Source organism: Triticum aestivum, chromosome 7D (assembly GCF_018294505.1).
Source record: "Triticum aestivum cultivar Chinese Spring chromosome 7D, IWGSC CS RefSeq v2.1, whole genome shotgun sequence".
NCBI classification, from domain to species: Eukaryota; Viridiplantae; Streptophyta; class Magnoliopsida; order Poales; family Poaceae; genus Triticum; species Triticum aestivum.
In genome coordinates, this window is record NC_057814.1 from 639,763,052 (window position 1) to 639,781,330 (window position 18,279).

At 44.9% G+C, this 18,279-nt stretch overlaps 1 non-coding gene across 1 annotated transcript; it reads right to left on the minus strand.

Annotated features, from left to right (window-relative positions):
• Positions 1-17,979: 17,979 nt before the first annotated feature.
• Positions 17,980-18,051, minus strand: TRNAP-AGG (transfer RNA proline (anticodon AGG)). Its single transcript has one exon. It is a non-coding gene; the product is annotated as a tRNA-Pro (tRNA).
• Between the last annotated feature and the right edge of the window lie 228 nt (positions 18,052-18,279).

Here is an 18,279-nt window from a genome sequence, read left to right on the forward strand (position 1 = left end):
CCAAATGCCAATATGCCTCCATAGGTGTTTGATCAATTCGAATCTGATTAAAGAGCTAACTGCATCGGTCCATCGGCCTTGCATAGCATAGACATGCCCTAGTTTTTTCTTTGCACACAAGTGAGAACTTTATTAGTTTATATGTAATAGTGATACAATGAACTATATCTGCACACCTGAACTGAATTCCATCTTGCTGCTTCTGAAGCTGAGTTGAGCTAACGCCAAGTTATATGTGCCGGAGAAGAGATGAATGAGCTACACCACTGCTCGCACGATGAGCTGCGTGGCTTAGCTTGTCTCTGTCTGCCTGAATGAGCTACACGGTTGTTCTATCTGCCTGAACTCTAAAATGAGCCGACGCTGCAAAATTTTCATTTCATAAAGCCATGGAGCAGGCGCCGAAGGTGGCGCTGGAGGCACTGCACAATACGTCAGCGACAGAGAACGTTGTTCTGATCTACAATTACATCAGTCAATGGCTTCTTGTTCCTCGTGGAAATTTGACATTGATAGTTCGCTCTGAACAGACCAAAACTTGTTGGTTGTTTCTCATCAGAATGTTCTCTGAGCTGAGCAAGGCCAGACGTGCTTCGATGGCTTCCTCAGCTTCCACCAGGAGGCAGTGCAAGCCGCGACCCCTGCCGCTCCATCCAGCGCAGCATCAGCACTCAGCCTCGGCTAATCCTGTCACCACGCCAAGCGGCTCGGCTCGGGTAGGGACACTGTGGCTGGGAGCCGCCATTTGCCGGCCACCGGCGTTGGAGGGGGTGGCTGGATGTCCCGATGTCAGGGGAGAAGTGAGGAGAGAGAGAGGGTTGGGCGTGGACGTCCGGCTCGTTTGCACAAAAAACCAGACACCAAACTAGGACTTTAAAGAAAAAACTGACTATATATGGCACAAAATTGAAATAAAATGCAATGGGATAATATTGTGGCACAACTTTGATCAATTGGGGTATAAGTTAAGAATTCTTTCAAAATGGGGTAAAACCTGAAGCAAAGCTGAACTTGAGAGTAAAAAGTAGAATTTACTTAAAATTTTATTCTACAAGGGTTCTAGAATAGAATAAAATTTCAGGCTGGGCTGCGAGAATAAGTTGGGCAGGAGGCAACTTATTTTTGCCAGCCACTCATAAGCACCAAAAAAACTGGCCCTAATTTTCTGTCCCTTTTAAATTTATCAAACGTCTTTTATTTTTGCAAGGGCAATTTTTAATCTATTCATCAACTGTCAAGATAGTACAAAGAACACCAGAAGAAAAAATATATTTAGGTCTATAGACCACATAGCGACAACTACTAGCACTGAAGCAAGCCAAAGGTGTGGCGCCGTCTTCGCCCCTCCCTCATCGGAGCCGGGCAAACGTTGTTGTAGTAGATAGTCGGGAAGTCATCGAGCTAAGGCCCATCACTAGTAGAAAAAGGGTCAAATGTCAAGCACATTAGTGCCGGTTTGCTTTTGAGCCGGCACTAATGTGTGCATTAGTGCCGGTTCCAACGGCTAGCCAGCCGCTTTCATTAGTACCGGTTCGTGGCCGACCTTTAGCACCGGTTCGTGCCACGGACCGGTACTAAAGTGAGTGGTGGTAGGATGTTGTCAGTCCGGGGCCCCTCCAGCACCTTTAGTACCGGTTCATGGCACGAACCGGTGCTAAAGGTCGTCCTACATAAACCCTTCGTCCACCCGAGCTCGCTCTGTTCTTCCCCTTTCCCCTCTCCTCTCTGTTCTATCCCTCTTCCTCTCGAGCTCATCACACATTTTGCCCAAAATTTGTCAAGATTTGAAGGCCCCCATCCATTCAAATGATCACAAAAGTTAGCAACTTTGTCCTTTCATCTCTCATTGCTAGATTAGCTCTTGCAATGCTTTGTATAGTGATTAATTTATGAGTTTAGGAATTTGGTAGAAAATATATGTGCTAGTATTTGATTTATATGTAATTTGTGGTCAAAACTAACACTTTGTTTGCATATGTAGGTGTGGTTTACTTAGTGCCTTCTAAATCTCCGTCGTAACCACAGTCGATCGCCCGCACCGTTCCGTCGCCGGCACCACCTTGTGGTGAGCCTCTTGTTCATGAATGTTTTACATTACCAAATTGATGTTTGTGTGATTTGGATATATAGTTACTCGTATAATTATCTTACCCGTACGTTGTTTGTTATACATAGTGCCATGGTTTTGATATCCGTCCCCGTCGGCCCTCGTCCTTGTTATGATTCGGATGTGGTATATTCTCTTTTAAAACTAGTTGTTGCATTTCGTGTTTATGACAAATTATGCCCATCAAGTTGACATAGATATTTTTGTCTAGGAGGTTTGTGAACCGGAAATTCCAACCGACCCTATTGTCGAGAGGTTAAATTTAGTTGAAAGAGAAAACGAGTATTTGAAAGAAAAATTGAAAAGAATTGAGGGGGAGAAGATGGAATTGGAGTTGCATGTTGCCGATGTCGTCGATGATCACAAGATCAAGATGGAGAAAATGCGCTTGAAGATTAGAAAGATTAGAAAATATGCCATTGATAGTGAGGCTTGGTATCATTATGCTGTTGGATCAATTGTTACCTTAGTTGCGATCTTGATCGCATTTGTTGTTGCATTTAAATTCTTTAGTTAGAGAGTTATTTGTTTGTTGCATTTAAGTCTTGTATGAACTTTATGTATGAACTTGTATTAATTTGGTCTATTCGGTGTTGTGTAATGAAGATGAGCCGACAATGGATGTACGATGACCGATGCTCTCCCGAGTTCATTAATGGCGTGCAAACTTTTCTGCTTGCGGCTGAGGCAAACAAGCGGGCGGATGGTTTTATGCCTTGTCCATGTTTAGTCTGTAAGAATGATCACAATTACTCTACGTCAAGAACCATTCACGTCCACCTGTTTAAGTCCGGTTTCATGCCCCACTATAATGTTTGGACCAAGCACGGAGAAAGAGGGGTTATGATGGAAGACAATGAAGAAGAAGAGGACGACGACAGCTATCCTGGCCATGGGTTCCCTGAATACGATGATACAACAATGGGGGAAGAAGCTGAGCTGGCAATGCGGGAAGAAGCTGAAGAAGAGGCATCAGATGAGCCCGCTGATGATCTAGGTCGGGCCATTGCCGATGCAAAGAGAAACTGCGCAAGTGATTTGGAGAAGAAGAAGTTGCAGCGCATGTTAGAGGATCACAAGAAATTGTTGTACCCGAATTGCGAAGCTGACAAGAAAAAGTTGGGCACCACACTGGAATTGCTGCAATGGAAGGCAGAGAATGGTGTATCTGACAAGGGATTTGGAAAGTTGCTGGTAATGATAAAGAATATGCTTCCAAAGGACAACGAATTGCCCGAGAGTACGTACGAAGCAAAGAAGGCTGTCTGCCCTCTAGGGTTAGAGGTGCAGAAGATACATGCATGCCCTAATGACTGCATCCTCTACCGCGGTGAGTACGAGGATTTGAACGCTTGCCCGGTATGCGGTGCATTGCGCTATAAGATCAGGCGCGATGACCCTGGTGATGTCGAGGGCGAGCGCCCCAGGAAGAAGATTCCTGCCAAGGTGATGTGGTATGCTCCTATAATACCACGGTTGAAACGTTTGTTCCAAAACAAAGAGCATGCCAAGGCGATGCGATGGCACAGAGAAGACCGTAAGAAAGACGGAAAGTTGAGAGTACCCGCTGACGGGTCGCAGTGGAGAAAAATTGAGAGAAAGTACGGGAAGGAGTTTGCAGATGACGCAAGGAACGTATGGTTTGGTCTAAGCGCAGATGGCATTAATCCTTTTGGGGAGCAGAGCAGCAACCATAGCACCTGGCCTGTGACTCTATGTTTGTATAACCTTCCTCCTTGGTTGTGCATGAAGCGGAAGTTCATTATGATGCCAGTGCTCATCCAAGGCCCTAAGCAACCCGGCAACGACATTGATGTGTACCTAAGGCCATTAGTTGAAGAACTCTTACAGCTGTGGAATGGAACAGGTGTACGTGCGTGGGATGAGCACATGGGGGAAGAATTTGACCTAAAGGCCTTGCTGTTCGTGACCATCAATGATTGGCCTGCTCTCAGTAACCTTTCAGGACAGACAAACAAGGGATACCGCGCATGCACGCACTGTTTGGATGATACCGACAGTATATATTTGGACAATTGTAGGAAGAATGTGTACCTGGGACATCGTCGATTTCTTCCGAGCAGGCATCCCGTAAGAAAGAAAGGCAAGCATTTCAAAGGTGAGGCGGATCACCGGACGAAGCCTCGCCACCGTACTGGTGCTGATGTACATGATATGGTCAAGGATTTGAAGGTAGTCTTTGGAAAGGGTCCTGGCGGACAACCTGTTCCGAATGACGCTGACGGACGCGCACCCATGTGGAAGAAGAAATCTATATTTTGGGACCTGCCCTATTGGAAAGATCTAGAGGTCCGCTCTGCAATCGACGTGATGCACGTGACGAAGAATCTTTGCGTGACCCTGCTTGGCTTCTTGGGCGTGTATGGGAAGACAAAAGATACACCTGAGGCACGGGAGGACCAGCAACGTATGCATGGAAAAGACGGCATACATCAGGGTCATGCCAGCTACGCTCTTACCAAAGAAGAGAAGGAAATCTTCTTTGAATGCCTGCTCAGTATTAAGGTACCGTCTGGCTTCTCGTCGAATATAAAGGGAATAATAAACATGGCAGAGAAAAAGTTCCAGAACCTAAAGTCTCATGACTGCCACGTGATTATGACGCAACTGCTTCCGGTTGCATTGAGGGGGCTTCTACCGGATAACGTTCGATTAGCCATTGTGAAGCTATGTGCATTCCTCAATGCAATCTCTCAGAAGGTAATCGATCCAGAAATCATACCAAGGTTAGAGAATGATTTGGTGCAATGTCTTGTCAGTTTCGAGTTGGTGTTCCCACCATCCTTCTTCAACATCATGACGCACGTCCTAGTTCACCTATGCGAAGAGATTAACGTTTTGGGTCCTGTATTTCTACACAATATGTTCCCCTTTGAGAGGTTCATGGGAGTCTTAAAGAAATATGTTCATAACCGTGCTAGGCCAGAAGGAAGCATCTCCAAGGGCCATGAAAATGAGGAGGTCATTGAGTTTTGTATTGACTTTATTCCTGACCTTAAGCCGATTGGTGTTCCTGAATCGCGGCATAAGGGCAGACTGGATGGAAAAGGCACGCTAGGAGGGAATCAAAAAATATGTATGGACGGACATTCTCTCACTGAAGCACACTACACAGTTATACAGAATTCCGCCTTGGTGGCTCCGTATATGGACGAACACAAGAATTTTCTACGCTCCAAACACCCGGAGCGGTCTGATGACTGGATTACACGTGAACAAACCAGGAGTTTCGCCGGCTGGTTGCAGACACGTACCATGCATGACGCCTCTATTGAAGATGACCTGTACTCGCTGTCCCAGTTACCATCTTCGAATATAATGACTTTCAAAGGGTACGAGATAAATGGTAATACATTTTACACGATCGCCCAAGATAAGAAGAGCACCAACCAAAACAGTGGTGTCCGCTTTGATGCAACAACCAAGACGGGAAAGGAAACATATTATGGTTACATAGAGGAGATATGGGAACTTGACTATGGACGTGGTTTGAAGGTCCCTTTGTTTCGGTGCAAATGGGTCAATATGACACGATATGGGGTAACGGAAGACCCGCAGTATGGAATGACAACAGTGGATCTCAACAATCTTGCGTATGCAGACGAACCATTCGTCCTAGCTAATGATGTGGCACAGGTTTTCTATGTGAAGGATATGTCTACCAAGCCGAGAAAAAGAAAAGATAAGGAAGCGAATGCATCATACGATGAGCCAAAGCGCCACATAGTTCTTTCTGGGAAGAGAAACATCGTGGGAGTGGATGACAAGACAGACATGTCAGAAGATTATGAAAAGTTTGATGAAATTGCTCCATTCACAGTGAATATTGACCCGAGCATCCAGTTAAATGATGAAGATTTTCCATGGCTACGGCGCAAAGGGACATACGCGAAGAAAAAGTTTCACACCCAAAGATCTGGGATGTGATCGGCTTCACTATCATCACTTTCTTCTGTGTTTCACACCCAGGAGGGAATCTCTGTAATAGTTAGGGTAGTTATGTGTTTTGGCATTTGAAACGCGAAGAAATTTTATGTGCAAACAAATTCTTTCATGCATTTACTGATTTTTTCAGCTAAATGACCCTGAAATTGAAAAGCATTTCAAATGAACTCAGAAAAGGTTGAAAGTTGGCATGGTATCATAATTTCACCCACATAGCATGTGCAAAAAAGTAGAGAGGGTTACCGCAAAAACTGGATGCACTTCGTGTATAAAATGGACAATCTCTTTCGAAGTATCAGGGTTTCGGACGAAAACTCATCCGTTACAAAGGCATTTCATTTTTTAAATAACCTAAGCATTACCAAATTGAATATAATGATAAAACACACTAATATTAAACATAAGAAAAAAGAATCACTGAAAATCTATTTTCAAAGTTAAGTTATTCACAAACTAGTGATTCACACAAATTTCAAATAATTCAAAATGTAAACTATTCAAATTTGTAAACTACCGGCATTAATAGAAAGTTTGTAATTTTTTGTACCTAAAGCAAAAATATTCACAAAGAAACTCTAAATACAGCAAAAAACAACTCAAAAATAAATAAAACAAAAATAAATAAAGCAAAAAAATGAGAAAATAAAAAAGCCTGCCTACTGCGCCACAGCGGCCTGCATACGACTAGAAACTCAACCTGTTGTTGGGCCAGGATGCAGGCCCGCAAAGGCCCAGTAGGCCCACATGACAGCATATAACATTTAGGCCCAGTACGCCTGCTTTGGAGAGGAGCTCGAGAGAGCTACCGCACTGGGGCTTATAAACCAGTGCGGACGCCCCTCGGCTAGCGAGGTGGGACTAAACATGACGCACCGCACCTGTGCCAGCGCACCACCTTTAGTGCCGGGTGGTGGCTCAAACTGGTATTAAAGGGAGGGTCTTTAGTACCGGTTGGAGCCACCACCCGGTACTAAAGGTGGGCGCTTCCCGCCGCTTGGCCTGGCCAAAATTGACATTTAGTACCGGTTGGTCGCTCCAACCGGTACTAAAGGCCCATCCTATATAAGAAAACACTTCAAAAAATTCAGTTTCTCATCTGCTTCTTCTCCTCTGCCTCGTCGCCCGCCGCCCCCCGTCGCCACCCCTCATCGACGCCCACGTCGCCGCCCCGTCCCTGTCGTCGCCGCCTCGGCCGTCCCCGTCGCCGCCCCGTCCCTCGTCGCCGCCCCGGCCGTCCCCGTCGCCGCCCCGTCCCCGTCCCCGTCGTCGCCGCGCCCCGCCCGTCCCCGTCCCCGTCGTCACCGCCCCGTCCCCATCCCCGTCGTCGCCGCCCGTGCGCCGTCGCCGTCCGCGTCGCCGCCCCCGTCGCCTCGCCTCGCCGGTGAGCTCCAGCCCCGGCCGCCATGTCCACACACACACACACACACATTGTTTTTTAGTTTTTTAGTTATAGAAATTTTTCTGTTTTTTAGTTATAGAAATATTAGAAATGTTAGTTATACAGAAATGTTATAAATTTTTCTGTTTTTAAGTTATAGAAATATTTATAGAAATGTTAGCAGTTTTTCTGTTTTTTAGTTATAGAAATATTAGAAATGTTAGTTATATATATAGAAATGCTAGAAATTTTAGAATTAGTTTTAGTTAGATGAATTAGATTAATGTCAAATTGTTAGAATTTGCATATAGAATTTTAGTTATCACAATCCAATCATTTAAAAAATGTTACTTTTTGCGGGCATATAGTATTTGTTCTCGACGATGCCCGGCCCGCATCCTCGCCGTCGACCCGTTCGTGACGACGTCCGGCTGACCTATGTCCGAGATTGGGCTCCGCCGGGCTGGCACTGGGAGGTGCTACCTGGAGGGGCGCGCCGCTTGGTGAGGAACCCGGCCTCGGGTCCCGTCGTCGACCCTGATCTCCTTTGGTGGCGTTCGCGTGGGCCACATTTGGTGCAGAGGGAGCCGGCCCCGCCGGAGGTGGTGCGTCGTCGTGTCATGGAGGAGGACGAGCACGTCCATCGCTACATGGCTGCTATGGACGTCAGGTTCTCCAATACCTGGCAGGTTCTTTGGGCAGATGACCGGAGATATGATCCTGTGATGGTTCCTTGTCTTTGGGTGTCCACCGCCCGTGCCCCAGGAATCGCAAGTGGCCTAGATTCTTCTATAGTATTCGATCTTTATTAGCTACCTAGCCAGTGATGTATTTGAGATTATATATAATTCGAGACGATGTATTCGAGATTATATATTATTCGAGACGATGCATATTATGTACTATATGATTCAGTTTTTCCTTATTGATTGCATCCATGCATTGTAATTTGAATACTAAATTGTTTTATATTTCTTCTGTATTAGTTAAATAAAAGCCATGGCGGACAATACCGGCAGAGAGGGAGAAGAGGCCCTGTTCGAGATCATACGCAGCCCTAGCAGGCCAGATGATCTGAATGAAGCAAATGACGGCTCCCAATATCTGAACAATACCGGGGAGGGTGATGATAAGATATTCGATCTCGACGACCGAGCTGATGAAGTCATGAACTATGATTATGATTATGATGACGCAGACAATGATTATGATGACGAATACAATGTTGATCTTGAAATAACAAAGACTACCGGCGAGGTATATTTATATAAGCAGGCATCTAGTGATCATCACATGTTTTTTTATTTGAAGATATATTAACGAATCGATCTTTCTTCTTTCAGCCCTCCGGATCGAGCAAATCTGCTTCTACAGACAGCAGGACAAAGCGCGGCCCGGGCAAAAAGTTGAAGGAGGGTGTAAAGTACAACATCGATTCCATCAAAGCTAGTGGCGAACCCCTCACGCCTAAGAACATTGCGAACAAGTTCGTTCGTCAGTGCGGAGTTCTTGTGAAGGACCAACTCCCGATCTCCATTCAAGAATGGAAAGAGCCAAAAACTAAACGCCCAGATGTTACTTGGGTCGACGACAGAGCAAAACAAAAGCTTTGGGAATCTCTGATGGAACATTTCACCCTACCAGATTATTTCACTGATGCAGATGTGCAGAAAGTCAAGGACGCTGCTCTTAAGAAGATGGCAATTGCATTCAACACCCACAAGAAAACTGTATGGGCCAACTACCTCGCTGCAGAAAGGAAGACTCCAGAATTCAAGGGAACACTGGAGAAGCAAAGAGAACACTGGCCCGCTTTCGTGAAATTCAAGGAATCAGAATTATCTAAGGAACGGTCGAGAAAAAACAAGGCCAATGCCGCAAAAAAGACGCAGTTCCATAGGCTGGGTCCAGGTGGCTACGCGGTGGCAATGCCTAAGTGGGATAAGTCTGAGCAAGAGATGGAGGATGCAGGGGTCACTCCGGTTACTAGGAGCTGGCCCCCCAGGTGCAGAACTTGGTTCTATGCGCATGGGGGGCGTTGGACCCGAAGACAGGCCTGGTTTCGAAGAAGGCAAGTCTAAAAGGAGCAGAACAAAAGTTACTTGACGCAATAGAAGATGCTCGAAAGGGGGTGTTCACGCCCAACAGAGAGAACGACGAGCTTACGCGCGCCCTGGGAAATCCTGAACACCCGGGAAGAACACGAGGCAAGGGCGTTATTCCCTGGTATGAGGGCTTTTCGGAATGGAACGACGACTACAGGACCCGTGCAAGAAAGAAGATGGAGGAGGAGAAGAAGAGGAAGCTGGAGGAGGAGCAGAGGAAGCAGGACGCGGAACGCCTTCAAGGCCTAGAAGCAAGGCACGCGGACTTGGCACTCAAATTCCAGCAGCAGCAGCAGATCGACTCACTTAGCCAGGAAAGGGGGTCTCAGCAGCGGCAGCAGCAAGCGGATGATCATCCAGCATTGGATAGCACCGTCCCATCCATGCCGAGAAGCAGCGTTGGTTCCGCCCCGGGCGACGCACTGCTGGATACATACCCTGTGGATGACATCATAGAGAACACTAACTGTGAGCTACACTTCAAAATGAAGAACATATCCATGAAGGTGGCGGACGCCGTTGCTTTTACAATTACCCCCGAAGCAACCTTCCATTGCGCCCCGATTCCAGAGGGCTATGCTCGTGTCTTGGTTGATGAGGTGGTGGACCCATATTCGGGGCTAGATCTTGACATTCCTGGAGGTGACGACGAGCACACACTGGGAGAGGCCATACATCGTATCATCCTATGGAGAAAGGATTGCATCATCTTTCGAAGTCCACCGACACCGCGTCTGCCGACTCCTCCTCGAAGTCCGCCACCGTGTCAGCAGACTCCCGCTCCTCCAAGTCCACGAACGCGTGAGCAGACTCCTGCTTCAAGTCCGGCACAGCGTCAGGCCACTCCTCCTGTTTCAAGTCTGACACCGTGTCAGGCCACACCTCCTGCTTCAAGTCCGGCACAGCGTCAGGCCACACCTCCTGCTTCAAGTCCGACACCGTGTCAGGCCACACCTCCTGCTTCAAGTCCGGCACAGCGTCAGGCCACTCCTCCTGCTCCAACTAAGCCACGTCAGCCGTCTCCGCCGCCTAAGCAATCGCAGAAGAGACACGCCGCAGCTATGGTGCGTAGCGGTACGAGTCGAGGTAGTACAGAAAGTACAGGCGGAGACAAGCGATATAAATATGGTCCAAGCAGCCTCGCTCCTCTTCCTCAGAGGCCTTACGACATGACCGAGGAGCAAAACGATGCAATAGTGCGGGCCGAAGTGGACGCTCATTTTCGACCGAAACCGGCAACGCCGCCGAGGGAGAAAGTGCCTGAGGAAAAGATTGACCACTTCATTCGTATGGCTAGACCACCAGCTCCCAAGCCTGTTGACTCAGACTATGAGCGCCAAATCAGGAAGGCACATCGAGCACGACTACAGAAAGAAGCGAGCTCGAGCTCGAGCCAACAAGCAGCTGTCAAAAAATGCGGGGAAAACCGTTCCCCAGCTGGGAGAACAGGCGGCGCAATCGACCCCCCCCCCCCCGCTTGTTGTGCCAACAACACATGAGAGTACGCGCGCCCAATATTATTGTGGGCAAACCGTTTACGTTCCCGAGCTGGGCGATGTGGTAATAACCGAGGAGCATATAATGCAGGCTGAAATGCTCAACATCACTGTTGGACAACTCCTCGATATCGAGCCCATGTCTCCGCTTAGAGAGGAGGAAATAAAACGGAAATATGTCCGGGGCCAACCTTTGGTCGAGCCCGAGGAGGTCAAGAACCTCCCAACGAGAATGTATGAATTGCATGATTGGTACATGAAAATTACCAAGATTTCCAATCGAGAGTCCCTCATGGTGCAAGTCGAGGAAGATCATTACTTCAATAAGAAAGCTCTGTCCGTTGAGTATTCAGAACTATTTCAGTTATTCAATCAAGATGCACTCGACAAATCTATCGTCAGTTGCTATTGTCTGTAAGTGATTTCTTTCTGTAATTTAAGTCTCAAGCTAGCTCTAGTGCTCATTGATTGATCATTAATTACCTGTAATTATATATCCTCACTATATATTCTTTTCTGTGGTATTATGCAGGATGAAGATGTATGAAATGAAAAAAGCTGGACGCTATGGCATTGGGTTCATTGACCCAAATACCGTTAATGAATACACATGGAAATTGGAATGGTGTAGACAAGATGTAGAGAAAAACATGGTAGAGTTCTTGAAGCGCCTCAATAGCAATGAAGATATACTACTTCCTTACAACTTCGAGTGAGTCACACTGTCTTGTACTACAAATTCTGTTTTTGCTTACTAGCTAGATGTTAATAAGTGTATAGGGTTTAGGGTTATAGTTGATTAGTGTTATGTACATGCCCGCTTAATTTATACATGCAAACGTATGCGCATGCAGCTTCCACTGGATCTTGTTAGACATTAAAGTTGACGAAGGAAAAGTTGAAGTACTGGACTCACTACTTAAAAAAGATAGTGACTACAGCATCGTGAAGGGGATAGTCGACAGGTTATTTCAATCATTATTAACTATATCTCGGCCTATTTAGTTCTTCATTTCCTGATATGAACTATTTTTAATAACCCCTTTATTAATTTTCTTTGCCGACGGGCAGGGCTTGGGCAAAGTACATCAAGGTGACTCCAGGAAAATGGCGACAAAAGCTATGTTGGTATCGACCCAAGGTAAGCAATTAAGTAGTACTAGCTAGCTAGCTGCCAACTCTTTGATTCTTTTTTCAATACCATTAATTAATTAACATGCTTGATTAATAATTATCTGATTAAATTCTATTCTCGTAAAGGCCTTGAAGCAGGCGCCGGGGACTGAAGTGTGTGCATACTACGTTTGCGAGAACATTCGCATGATGGCGTCCAAAAGGAGCAGATCTGATAGACAGGACTGGGTACGTTTGCCAGAACACTATTGACAAATCTTACATGATTGTCGATATCTAGTCACACAACTAATACACATGCATATTGATCTCCTCCTTAACAGTTCAAAGAGGTGCGGGACCAGCTCCTACCAACAGAGCGCGTACGAGCACTTCAAGAGGAAATAGCGGGATTTTTGCTCGACCAGGTCATAGATCCCAAAGGAGAATACTATTACCCGCTACCGCCCCGATGAACCACTTGTCATCATGCTCCGAAGGCACCAAGGCAACATGTAGGAGAAATTGTATATATATACATGTGTATGTGTGAATAATTAATGATGGTTGTGAGACATTCGATTATATATATATATATATATATATATATATGATCGGTTCTACGAGAAAATCTATTTATATATATGCATAACGTGTACAATATATAGTATCGTAAAATACCAGCAAACAAAAAAGAATTAAATGGAAAATACAAAATTAATGGAAAAATAAAAATTAAAACCAAAACCCCACCAAACATTTAGTACCGGTTGGTAGCACCAACCGATACTAATGGTCTACCAGCACCCGGGCCTGGCTCGTGCCACGTGGTGGCACTTTAGTGCCGGTTCGTGCCAAACCGGTAGTAAGGGGGGGGGCTTTAGTCTCCACTCTTTAGTGCCGGTTGCAGAACAGGCACTAAAGGCCCTTACGAACCGGCGCTAAAGCCCGGTTCTGCACTAGTGCATAAGGACCAGCACACCAGAATAGCAACCGCCGCCGATGAAGAGAAGCATCGGTCGGAAGGATCAAATCTGTAGACACACGAACACAGACGAGCGAAGACATGATCCACGTGGATTCACCGAAAACAAACGCCGACCAATCCCGCGAGACCTGTCGGAGATAAACCTCCACACGCCCTCCGATGATGCTAAAAATACCATCGGGACGGGGATTAGGCGGGGATAACCTTATTCCATCTTCAGTGAGCCGCCGCCGCCTCGCCTCTCTGAGCAGGACACAAACCCTAACAAAACTCAAAGAGAAAAGTATATTTTTGATCCCTGAAGTTCCAAAAAAGTATAGACTTGGTCCCTCAAGATTTTTTTGTATACATTTTGTCCTTCAAGTCTCAAAATCAGATAATTTTGGTCCAAAACCAGATTTTGAGCACGTTGACTGGGATTTGACCAGATTTGACCGGGTTTGACCACATTGACTAGGTTTGACTGATGAATAGTAAATTTGAAATATAGCGAACAGATTCTAAAAAATATGAATTTTCTTGACAACAAAGATGCTTGGGTGCGCGAGGTGCATGCAATTTTTTGTGTTCAAATAACATCCGAGGAGCACTAGCAAAAAAACAAATTTTGGCTTTTTTGTGAGCCCAAATTTTTTTTTTTTTTGCCACGAGCTCCTCGAATGTCAAAACATCACACAAATTTTCACGCACCTAGTGCACCCAAGCATCTTGGTTGCCACAAAATTTCAGATATTTTAGAATTTTGTTGCTATTTTTTTCGAATTTCCTGTTCATCTGTCAAATCTGGTCAACGTGGACAAACCTGGTCAAATGTGGTAAAACGGGGTCAACGTGCTTAAAATCTGGTTTTGACCAAGCTTATCCGGTTTTGAGACTTGAAAGACCAAATGTATACCAAAAGATCTTGAGGGAGCAAGTTTATACTTTTGGGGAATTTGAGAGACCAAAAACATACTTTTCTCAAACTGAAAAAATGAAATAAAATTATTTTATAGGCTATGCAATCTGAATACAGAATTACCTATGGCTACTTATGTTTTTAGGAAAGGGCACGTTCTAACTTTGTTTGCTTTGACATACAAGGAATGTGTGTGCTTGAGATAATTTCCGGATCGTATTTTTGTCCTGCATACATTGTGCTGGGGTCCTATCTGTATGCACATGTACATAGTAATACAGCTAGAGTACATAACAGTTCAAAATTGAAGAGAACTAATTGAGGTGGAAAGCTGAGCTTGAACCAATTGGAACTGCCAAATGATGATAGACTCAATTGTCACCTTTATAAGCTTATTTAAATTAACAGCTACTGCTTGCATCGATCTATTTTTAGTCTATGAACAACATTTCCATTCGTATTATTGTGAGGTGAATGTGGAGTACCAAAATGAGTTGGTCAATGTCTGAGCACGTATGAATGCCCTGTATTTGCGAGTTCGGTGCATTTTTGTTTATCTACTCCTAATCTGGTACCGAAGCAAGTAACTTTTCCCAAGTGTAGTTTCTGAATCTTAACTGTCGTATAATCCCTTCCTTCCTCTATTGATTGCTTTTCGTCAAAATATGCATTGGTTACTGACTAATTATGTTCGTGGCTAGGCAATGGCATTGGTGATAGGCAGGATGAAGGTGAAGCCTTGGGCGATATGTAGGATGTTTTTTTTTTCTGGTGGGATATACATGCTGGTAGGTATGCCCTGGCGATTGGGAAGGCCAGGGGCATAAGATTATTTTCTCCTGAAGAATCTTGATGCTCTCAGTGGATATTTATCTAGGCAAATTTGCTATTTCAGGTTGGAAAGGTGCATTGATTTTCCTTGACAATTGCTACATTTTCTTCTCCTGGAAGTATTGCTAGATCTTACTGTGATTGGTAAGGCGTCCACAATATTTTTCCAGATTGATACTAGTAACTGTATACGTGTGTTCGAACAGCTAGATTCAGAAACTACACTTTGGCATCAGTCATTAATAATACTACTGGTCATTTTGGGTTATTGTTGGCCGGATGAATTACTGCCACATGATTGATCGTCTCGTCGGTGTGCTTATGAAGATCGTGTGGTCGTTTATTTGGCATACACCAAATTGAATTGATTTTTGTTTTGATAGTTTGTACTGCCTCGTCGTTTTTTACATCCGTCCATTTGCACTAGTGATGTGGTGGCTCCTAGCTCGCTTGTGTGTAATAGCATTATTTTACATAATCACTTTCCAGCAAAACAAAATAGCATTTTGATATATTCAATAATTGCTTGATGTAATGCCTGTCTTAATGCTTGAGTTCTGTAATTATCATTTTTTTGAAACAGAGGCAAAAGCTTTGCCTCATCCATTAAATAAGAGAGAATAGAGTTAGTTACAAACGACCCGAGTACACGGCATGCGGATTACTCGTGCAATAACAAAGACCCTAGTTTTTTTGCACCGGCGATGATCCAGAGGTTAGCCTCGGTGGTGATGGAGGAAAGCAGCACTGTCGGAGGGGCACACTTATGCCTGAAAACTCACGCGTTTCGCTCATTCCAAATTGTCCATGAAACAAGCATGGTGAGGGATGCCTTGCCTTGTCTATGCAAATAGCCGTCGTCGCAAGTACTTGCCCACCAAGATTGGACCGAGTCGAACAAGGGCCAAGTGGAAATGACGAAATCGGGGACGTGGTACTTGTCAATGACCAAGGACGAAAGCCTTCTAGAGAAGCGGCATTTGAAGAATAGGTGACTCCCACTCTCATGTTCCCTGTTGCAAAGGGGGCAAAGATCACAGTTTGGCCACCCACGCTTTGCCAATCTATTCGCGGTCCAAATCCTGTCTTGGAGAGCCAACCAAGCAAAGAACTTTACTTTTGGGGGAGCCCAAACTTTCCAAAGCATCTTGTCCATGGGGGAGAGAACCAATACTAAAAATTGTGCCTTATATGCGGAGGCCGCCGAGTAATGCCCCAAGACCGAGTGCTTCCAAAGGATGTCATCCTCGGAGAGTTCGTCAAGATGGACCTCATGAAGGAGCATCCAAAGTGTGAAGAATTGCGTGACATGCTCAGCAGAGATAGAGGTGGATGGATTGATCTTGAGGATCCATGCGTTGTGCTTGAGGGCCTCCCGCACTTTCCAATTCTTACGCATGGAAGCTTCATGGATGAGCGGGGCAATATCTTTAGGCTTGCGCCCAAGGAGCTAAGGGGAGTCCCAGAAGGGGGTCTTCGCGCCGTTACCAACAGGGATGGTAGTGGAAGCATAGAAAAAGTTAAGGTCCTCCTCGTCACAAGGGTTTCCCAATCCGACCCACATCTTGGTAGGCTCCTTCCATTTGCTGCCGGATGAATTTCTGTAATTATCATTTTAGTACATGTTGTTTCAGCTGTTCCTTTTGCTGCCGGATGAATTTCTGTAAAAACAGCAGTAGTCAGGGGTGGGCATCGTTCTTGTCTACTTACCAATGTGCATAAGTTTGTGTCACAGAAGTGTTATTATGATCCCTTGTCGGTACTTTAATCTCATTTGATATTGCTATAACTCTGAAGCCAATAATAAGTACTTGCTTTGAGCCCTTAACATTTTAGATGATAGTTCCCTTTTTTTCACAAGTCGAACATCCCTGCTGCAAGTGCTCCATTCGCACCTTTATTTTGCCTCTTGTCGGCACCTCTATAAGCTTATTTGATGCCCTTCTTCCTCTGTCCATGTTGCTCTCTAATCTGGCGATCTATTGTTAGTCTGGCTGCCACATATTCATGGGTATTGATGTGAGGTGGACGAGCATGCTATTTTGTGGAGTATTAAAATGAGTTAGTGTGTCGTCCATCCGCAAGTTCAGTGCATTTCTTTGTTTATCTATTCCTAATCTGGCGCCGTAGTAGCGAGTAACTTTTCGAAGTGGTTACATAAAATACGCATCTGCTGTGGCAAATCTAAACATTCCTATTGTAATCCCTTCCTTTTTGTATCGGCCGATTTTCATCAAAAAAAATACTTGTTGGTTACTGACTTGTTATATATGTTTGTGCCTAGGCAACGACCCGCATTGGCAATATATAAGATGGTTTTTTTCGTAATGGGATATACATATCGATTGCTGGTTGCTATGCCCTGGTTACTGAAAAGACCAGTGGACCTGAAGTTTTTTTTGGGCTCTTCGTGAATATTTACCTAAGCTGGTTTACTATTTCAGACTGGTTCGGCTTGATGATTTGTTGTTCTTTTCATGGAACCGAAGCATTAATTACTTTTGCTGTGATTCGTAAGGCGTTCACCCTATTTTTCCAGGTTGCCTGATAGTAGTAGCTGCATACACCTGTTTGAACAGCTAGCTAAATTCAGAAACTATATATGCTTTGGCACGATACATTAACAATATTGTTGGTCATTCTGGATTGCTGGACCGATTAATTACTGCCACACGATCGAGTCCCGATGGATGGGCGACGTGCTTAGGAAGATAGATCCTATGTTCATTTATTTATCAGACCGATGTTTAACCCTGGTTGAAGTCAAAGTGTGACTTGACGAGACGATGATGAACTATTTACAATGGAGGCATGCAGCCAAGCCGCCTGTGTTTTTTCGTGGGAGATTGCAGCGGGTAAACTAAGGTCCAACGACGAAGGCGATTCCGTCATTGGACTCCTTGACAAAAGAATACGGAGTAGTATATATCCCTGAATGCGATGCTACTTGACACAGATTGATTTTTGATGATATCTAGTAATTCGCTAGCTAAATGAAAGAAATCCTGCTATACCTGTAAAAACGGTAAAAAGGAAAGAAAAAAGAAATTCTGCTATACGTGTAAAAACGGTAAAAAAAATAAAGAGAAAAAAGGTTGGGGCATTCCGAGAATTGAACTCGGGACCTCTCGCACCCTAAGCGAGAATCATACCACTAGACCAAATGCCCTTTCATGTCCATAATTTCTATAAATCACCATAAAAACATAGTAGAGATTGGCTTTTAAAAAGAACAATACGCGTTGTAGTTTGGAACGGAGGAAGTAGATAGTAGCTAGATTCAGAAACTATATATGCTTTGGCACTAGACATCAATAATATCGCTAGCTGGCCATTCTGAGCTGCAGCAGCTGGCCAGATAGATTACATACTGCCACACGGTCGATCGTTTTTTCTT